The sequence below is a fragment of the Piliocolobus tephrosceles genome, chromosome 15, assembly GCF_002776525.5.
Source record: "Piliocolobus tephrosceles isolate RC106 chromosome 15, ASM277652v3, whole genome shotgun sequence".
NCBI lineage: Eukaryota > Metazoa > Chordata > Mammalia > Primates > Cercopithecidae > Piliocolobus > Piliocolobus tephrosceles.
The window spans coordinates 66,386,214-66,394,571 of NC_045448.1; the positions used below are offsets into that span (position 1 = coordinate 66,386,214).

General features: G+C 40.7%; 1 long non-coding RNA gene across 1 annotated transcript; it reads left to right on the top strand.

Annotated features, from left to right (window-relative positions):
• Positions 1 to 5,546: 5,546 nt before the first annotated feature.
• Positions 5,547 to 8,107, top strand: LOC111550550. Its single transcript, XR_002734094.1, has 2 exons — positions 5,547 to 5,654; positions 7,713 to 8,107. It is a non-coding gene; the product is annotated as an uncharacterized LOC111550550 (long non-coding RNA).
• The last annotated feature ends 251 nt before the right edge of the window (positions 8,108 to 8,358 follow it).

Here is an 8,358-nt window from a genome sequence, read left to right on the forward strand (position 1 = left end):
TAGACCCTTTACAACATGCACACTTCTCACATCCAAGAAGACCATATATAAAGTATTATTTTGCAGTATTATTATGACATGTCTGTAACTGTGCGATTAGCATTGTATCCATGTTTTTGGCCCTCTCTACTTTTTCAGGCTTTTAAGATTTACTTAGAAAGGGAGAGAAGAAAGGATATACAGGGAATTGGGGGTAAAAGTCAAGGGAGCAATTGGGAAGAGACACAGGAAAGGGAGAAGAATGAGATGACTAGAGGATCCTCTTCCAATTTGCCAAGGTCATGGGGAAGCAGGAGTTGAAGTGTAAGCCTTGTAACTTGATTTTTTGGTAAGCTGTGAACTACCTCTCAGGTAACACCCTTTTCCAAGTATTATCTAATGACAATGTTTTCTCAATTCCATTGTAGTCATCAATCCCTTGCTGAGAATAAACCCAACTTTGGGAGGAGAGTAGGAAGAGTTGTCAGATGGGAGAACAAACACATCCCACTGGCAACTTCAGCTTCTCCCTAAAAGCAGGAGGAGATAAGGACCCCTCACTGCCATTTTTACTGTCCTGTATCTGGGGTGGATTTCCAGTTTCTGAGATACACCCAGATCCTGGCAATTCAAGGCTCATGGCCAGCTTGGACCCAGCATACAAGCTTGCCTATCTCCTCTGCTGTCCCTCCCTCTGAAGATTAGAACCAGCCAGTGCGAGGTGGGCCAGCCGAGATGTGTCCTTCTTGGTGCTCTTGGGAGCTTCCCACACCCCAGGCTAGGGGGTGCCCCTTTGGTCCTAGGGGTGATCTGGTATATCTCTTGCTTTTGGGATTCTGAAGGGTCCTGGCCTCTCTGGGGCAAAATGGAGATTTCTAATCATGTGCTATCTGAATTTAACCTAAAAGTCAGTAAGCTACCACGCCAGCTGTTTTTTCAATGAATCCCTAGTGAGACATAGAAGCAAACAAACTTGGGCTCCATAACTTTGGCTAATAAAGGTCAAAAGTCAACTGAAACCAGACTTGCAAGAAAGTGCTTCATCATAGGGGTGAAATTCAGGACTTCTGTGTCAAACTTTCAGGGGCTCTACAAAAACCATGAAACAAGAGCTTGTCCTGGGGAACATAACCTATTACATATTGTGACACAGAAAGTTCTTCAGGTAGACAGACGGAAGCCAGTAGGGTTGGCACAGTGTCTTTGTCCATTGCTTGGTATGGCAGGATTTATAGCGATTCCATCCTTGAGCATGGAATGATAACGGAGCCCATAATAAACATGCAAGGCACAGTGCTAAGTGCCTTAGGTATATTTTCCCATTTAATCCTCACAACAACCTTATGAAGTAGGTACTATTACATCTCTGTTATGCAGAAAACACTTTGCTCAGAGAGGTTAAGTCATGTGTGCAGGCTCAGCTGGATGGAAGGTGGAGGAGCTTCCAGAGCTCGTGTTCTTAGTGTTCTCCCCTTTAGAGGTCCTTGCTGCTACTGAGGGGGTGGAGGGGATGTTTCAAGGTGTTGAGCCTCATGGATTTTCCTACTACAGGTTAATAGATGTGAGAATAAAATCCTCCCTTTCGTTTAGATTAACTGTGCCAACCAATTAATTGTGAGAACATGAGGCTGAGAGACTCCAACTCTTCAAGTGTACTAGGTGAAATGAAAAACTCCTTCTTGACTTCATTGTAGTTGCTTTAAATAGCAATGTTGAATCTTCACGTGGGACTTTCAGTCATGGCTTTGGACCACCTTCCTCTTGAAAGTAAGTTGAGAAATCTACAATTCCTAGGTGGATGAACAAACAAAATATCCCCTGTCCCTGACAAACAATCATTTACAAAACCAACAAAACTGCAGTAAGATTTTCTCATTTTGTAGGGGATTTCTTTTTTTTTTTTTTTTTTGAGACGGAGTCTCGCTCTTTCGCCCAGGCTGGTGTGCAGTGGCTGGATCTCGGCTCACTGCAAGCTCCGCCTCTGTAGGGGAATATTTTAAGGACTGTTTCTTTACTTACCTTGAAAATTATGGGCATCTTCACCTGGGACTTGGGCAACAAGGTCCTCAGTGGCACTATCGCTGAATGACCAGACTTGATGTCAGGGCAGCTTGAAAGGTGGTGTAGGGACCAGCACAGTGGTGTGGAAAATCTGGCTCTGGCTGTGACACCCATCTATCCCATGACTCGAACTAGCCCCCATCACCTTCCCTCAGCTTGCTTCACTGACTTGGGATGGGAAGAAGAACACCTGCCCTCCCCACCTTGCTGGTCATAGGCGTTCCTGGAGAACATGTCAAATAATGAAGGTTCACATACAACTTGTGTGTTGTGTGACTCATTTTGCTCATTGTAAATACTTGACTCACACTTTCTAGATGCCAGGTACTGTGCTTTATTTTAACTCATTTAATTCTTACAACAGTCCCACAAGGAGATATTACTTTCATCTGGATTTTGCAGATGAAAAAATGAAGGCACATAGGAAGCAATTTGCTCAGGGTCACTTACAACTAGCACATTGTGTGATATTGTAATATAACGAAAAATATATTTTTAGTCTTTGTCTCTAGTTCCTAGCAGAGAGCTTCCGAAACTCTTGTGCTTTCCTGAGTGATAGGGGTGAAAGGAGCATCTTTTGTTATTCACCATAAGCCATTTTCAAACATACCTGAGTTATATAATGCTAATAATGCTAATAAGGTAACTCTTGGTGAGCCTCAAGATAGTCTCAGAATAGGGGCTGGTTGCTAGAGGAACCAATCACTTGATTAGAGAATTGGAATTTTCAGTCCCTCACCCTGACTTCTGGAGAGGGAGAGGGATGAGATTGAATTCAATCACCAATGGCCAGTGCTTTAATCAACCATGTCTATGTAATGGAACATAGGAACCCTAAACAACATAAAAATCCTTAACAACAGGGTTTGATGAGCTTTTGGATTGATGAACACATTGAGGTGGTAGAAGGCTAGAGTTCAGGAGATGACATGGGAAGACATGGAAGCTTTGTGTCCCTTCCCATATACCTTGCTCTGTGCATCTCTTCCATTTGGCTTTTCCTGAGTTGTATCCTTTTGTAAAAAACCAGTATTAGTCACTAAACTGTTTTCTTGAATCCTATGAGCTGTTCTTTCAATTGATCAAACCTGAGAAGGGTTCATAGAAACCTCCAGTTTATAGCTGGTTGGTCAGAAGTATGGGAAGCTTGAGACTTGTGATTAGCATCTGATATGGGGATTGTCTTATGGGACTGTGCCCTTATGGGATCTGATGCTAATCACATAGATAGCATCAGAAAATTGAATTAAATTGTAGGACACTTAGTTGGTGTCTGGAGAGTTGAAAATTAGTCGTTGGTGTGGAAAAATCCACACACTTGGTGTCAGAAGTGTTGTGAGTATAAACAGATCGTAGTAACATGGTATAGCCAGACTAAAACCCAGGCTGTCTGAATACAGTATGTTTCTAATAATTGCTATAGTCCTCTATCTGACCTCCTTCAAAGTGTATTTAGTTTTGACATATCTTTTTTCTTCTGGTGGTAGTGAGGGTTCTAATATTTCTGAATAAAGAGGTAATATGTTTGTGCAGCCTAAAGGAGGCCAGAACTACAGCTTAACTGTTGTGAGACCCTGTGGCCTTCAGATTTCAGAATCTTGCCTTGTGGAAGATCATGGATCAGTTTGAGGACTCTGATGTTTTTATTTTATTAGGTATTTCAAATGCACTACTGTTTTTTTCCCCTAGAGAATATAATATTGTGTCCATATTGTATTTTTGTAAATTGTAAAATTACTTCTGTAGTCACATCATTCATTTATATCATTAATATGTGACTTATAGTTGAGTTAGTGCCTCCTTGACAACAGTGATTATTGGTGTGCCTCTCAACATCCAGCAGAATGTGGGAATGTAAGTCACTCAGCAAAAATCTATTGATTTTATTTGTTTTTATTAATTTTAAAAATTACAACAACCTGTGTTCAGTGTAGAACAAATAAAATAATGCCAAAATGCCAGTGAAAAGAAAGATAAAACCTCCTATAATCACACCACTCTGTGATAGTTATATAAAAGCAATATCTGTAGAATTTTGTTTACAAAAGGCTGTGATTCAAGAATTTTATACCCAGCCAGGTTGTCTTTTATGTGTGAAAGTGACAGAAATATATTCTCTGTAGACCATGTTTCAAAAAAATTCTATGATAGGCAATTTTCCTGGACAAGATTTAACATGAGTCTCTGTTGAAAAAAGTGCTTGAAGATAAATTCCAGGTGACCAAGGGTGATAGATGCTAGAGTGAACGATTAAAATAGGAAAGCTAGAGTATAAAAAAGGTTGGGAGCAAACACTGAAGCCAGTTAATGTACATTTATTTATATATCTAGTTAATTATAAATATTAAAGACTATATATAAATGCTTTAATTGTATTTCTCTTTGTAAAATAAAAGCAAATATAAAAATATCACCTAGAATGTATATAGTACAATAATAATTATGTGGTAATCTGAATCTATATCTCCAGCTAGTATCATCAAAATCTACGATGGAAGCTCTGGGAATGGGTGGGGTGAAGGAATGGGTGGAAACAGTATGAGTGGAAATTGGGGCTGGGGTGGATTTTAAGGCATCTGACTTGGACTACTAATCATTTGAACCTGGGGTTTGTTTATGCCCTGAAAATGAAATGCTATTAGTCAAGTGAGGATGATTATTATTTTAAGTAATGCTATTCCTTAAAATATTTAGCTAAGTGACTTCATGGCTTTTAGGCAATTACATAATTTCTGCATTTTGTTTGTTTTTGAGCCTTGTTTTCTCTGAGTTCCTGTTTTGCTGCTTATCTTCAGTGTGTGTTTCTGAAAGTAACCATGATGATGGGAAGCATATTTTTCTGTATGCTTATGACTGGTGTCTGACTACCCTACTGGTACTAGAGATTAAAAGACACTTTCCTGTAATTAATATTTTCCCCTGTGTTTCATCTGAAAGTTGTTAAGTTGAAGCTGGAATTATAGATGTGTGTACATCTCTCTTTAAGGAAACACACAAAACAAATGGGAATTTACCAAATGATATCATTCTCCACTGACTGAATTTATGTATGACACTTCTTGAATGTAGTTTTCTCATAATGTGGGGGCACACTTGCATTGGAAATAGCTTCTTTGAGAAATGTTGGATGTTGCAATTTGATAATATCTTATGTGTGTGTTTGTGTATAGGGTGGTTGGGAGGGAAGGGAGGATAAGGGAGGATTCACAGTGTTCAGAAGAGGACTGATGAGGCTCCCTCCACGAGCAGGCTAGTAGCGCAAAGCCTAATCAACACTTCTGCGAGGAGGTTAGCAGCCTTCCTCCTGACCTGACTGCTTCCACTTCTGCTGGTGGCAATGCTGTCAAGCCTCATTACTGGAAAGTTCATCTTGTTAAATTTCCACTTAGAGCAGGGGATGTGTTAGGAGATAGCTCAGACTCTGTGGCCATTATGACATCAAATTCAGACAGTGACAGTCCGAGTGATAGTCAAGGAGTTTTGTTTATAGCTTCATTGAAAAATGTGAACATTGGCTGAGCACGGTGGCTCACACCTGTAATCCCAGCACTTTGGGAGGCTGAGATGGGTGGATCATTTGAGGTCAGGAGTTTGAGACCAGCCTGGCTAACATGGTAAAGCCCTGTCTCCACTAAAAATACCAAAAAAAATTTAGCTGGGCGTGGTGGTACATGCCTGTATCCCAGCTACTTGGGAGACTGAGGCAGGAGAATTGCTTGAACCTGGAAGGTGGAGGTTGCAGTGAGCTGAGATTGCACCACTGTACCCCAGCCTGGGTGATGGAGTAAGACTCCATCTCAAAGAAGTAAAAAAATGTGAACATTAATAAATGACTTAAGAAGTCATCATATCTGCATACTACTGGATTAGATTTAATAGATTCAATCTTGGCTGAATAATGAAGGGAGTTTGGCATGAGTTCCAGGGTCAAAACAGAAGTAAAAACAAAACAAGTGATGGGCAGAGGCTTGAAATATAATATATTAATACACCCACCAGGTAGTGCTGCATTAATAAATAAACTCAGAAATCTTAGGGGGTGAAGGCAAAAAAGGCTTATTTCTTGCTTGCATAAAGTCCTGTATGGGCTAGGCGATCCTCTAGGCAGCACTCCCTCTGTCTTGTTATGCTGCCATCTTAACAGGTGGCCTCAAGGGTTGCCAAGGCAAAGGACTAGAGGTCACTTCCTTATGCTGTGGCCCAGGAGAAACTTCTGCATACATTTCACTGGCTATGACTAGTCACATGGTTGTACCTAACTGCAAGAGAGCTGGGGAGTGGAGACTTCCTGAGTGACAGGAGGAGGGAAGGGTATAGGTGAGTGCTAGAAGCCTCTACCACAAATGGGAAGCGAGTGTGTATGTCAGCGTGGAATCGGGAATGACCAGAGTCTGATGTTATGAATATTCAGCATGAGATTAATATATATTGAACCTAATAATATCTTCATAAATTTTAAAATAATCAGCCTCTTTGGATACCTTCCTTGGCCACTGGCATACCTTAGCAGGATTACCTACTATTAACATCTGTCTGGTCCGTCTGCCTAACCTTCTGGTATCCTCCCTGCCTTGCAAGGGTCGTCCCTCACTCTGTGAGACCCATAGCTTCATGACACAGGCGGTAAGGGTGTGGTGAGACCTTACCAGGGCATGCTCTTGACACCTCCAAGTGCTCTCCTGCTGCTGCTGTTCCAGACATGCTGACACAGGCCCTACATAAGCACCTTCCTGTCTGATGAACTTCTATTGCTTCTCTGTATAGTGTGCTTGGTTGAAAGAGTGGTTTTAGGAGATAGACTGTCTAGGTCCAAATCTCGTCTCTGTCATTAGTGAAGAATGAGACCCTGAGCAAGGGACTTAACTTCACTGTGCCTCAGTTTCTTCATCTGTGGATATAATAATAACACCTTCCTGTTAGAGTTGTTGTGATGATTGAGTTAATACACAAAAAGCACTTAGAATAGTGCCTGGCAAGTGGAAAGTGATGAAAAAACATCAGCTATGATCACTCTTCTTCAAGACTCAGTTCAAATGTAACTGAAACTTTCCTGAACTTGCTTCTTTTCTGGGTGCCTTCAGATTCAGCAAATGTCTCTGTTGTAACATTTATCATGGTATATAATAATTATTAATTTACCCATTCTTCTCTCCGTTAGACTGTGATTACTCAAGGGCAATGTACTGCTCACCATTTACTCTAGTCCTTGACAGAGTGTCTAACATGTAAAATAGATTACCAAGTATTTTCTGAATTGATGGGCAGAGCCAGGGTGGTAGAAATTGCTACAATTCGCCAATATACAGTTCTCCTCTCCTTCCTGTGCACAAAGCAAAGCTACGTTTCCCAGCTCCCCATGCATCTAGAAGAACCACATAACTGAGTTTTGGAATGTGGGCAGAAATGATGTGTGCCACTTTTCAGGCTTGTCCTAAACTCAATGCACAATTTTCCATAGCTCCTTCTCTCCCTGTCATTCAATTGGCTGGATATGGTAGCATTTTAAGATAGAAGAAGCCCAAATCTCTGACTCACCAGTTGTAAGAGAGGGACCTAGACTTTAAAATTGTGTCAAGCTTTTGAAATCTGAACCTGTTTGTTGTAGCAGTCAGTGTATTTTACCTAGCTAATAAAACAAGAATCTAGACACAACAACATTTTTTTTTCTGCAGGTTTCATGGCATGATATGACTCAATCCATAGACAAAGGCTGCTGAGCCCGGGACAGCTTATTGGACCAGCCCATATGAGAAGCACAAATGTACAGAAACAAACTGAACCCAAGGAAAGATTGGTGATACTTTGGGAGGGATGACAGAGGAAGGGGAAACACATTGTCCATCCCTGTCCCAGCAAGGAGCCAGCTCCCATTCAGCAGTCTCTGTGAACATCTAGGTAGCTTCCACATTCTTTCTGTCCAGTTGTGAGCAGCCACCAACTATGATTCCCCTTTTCCAGCAGGCTTTGCTTTCACATCACAAAGCATCATCCTGAGAAACAATTACAGTTCTTTTTAGAGTTCTGTTTCCTTCATAGGTATCTATTGTCCTAATAAATGGAATTCCTTGGAACACAAAAGCATTTATTTCTTCTTTTAGCTAATTTAATTTTTACAGCTCTGGTGAAAAATATTTTATGTTTTTACTCAATGTGATTTTAAGATAGTTTATTCTTGGATTCAATTTTGTTTTCATTTTCTAGAAAATCAATTTGATTCACAGAAGGTTCATTCATTTAGTGGCTTTCCTTGCACATGGTTAATGCTTAAGCATTTGATCAAGCATTCCTCTTAGCGATATCTTTAAAAGGTTCAACCGG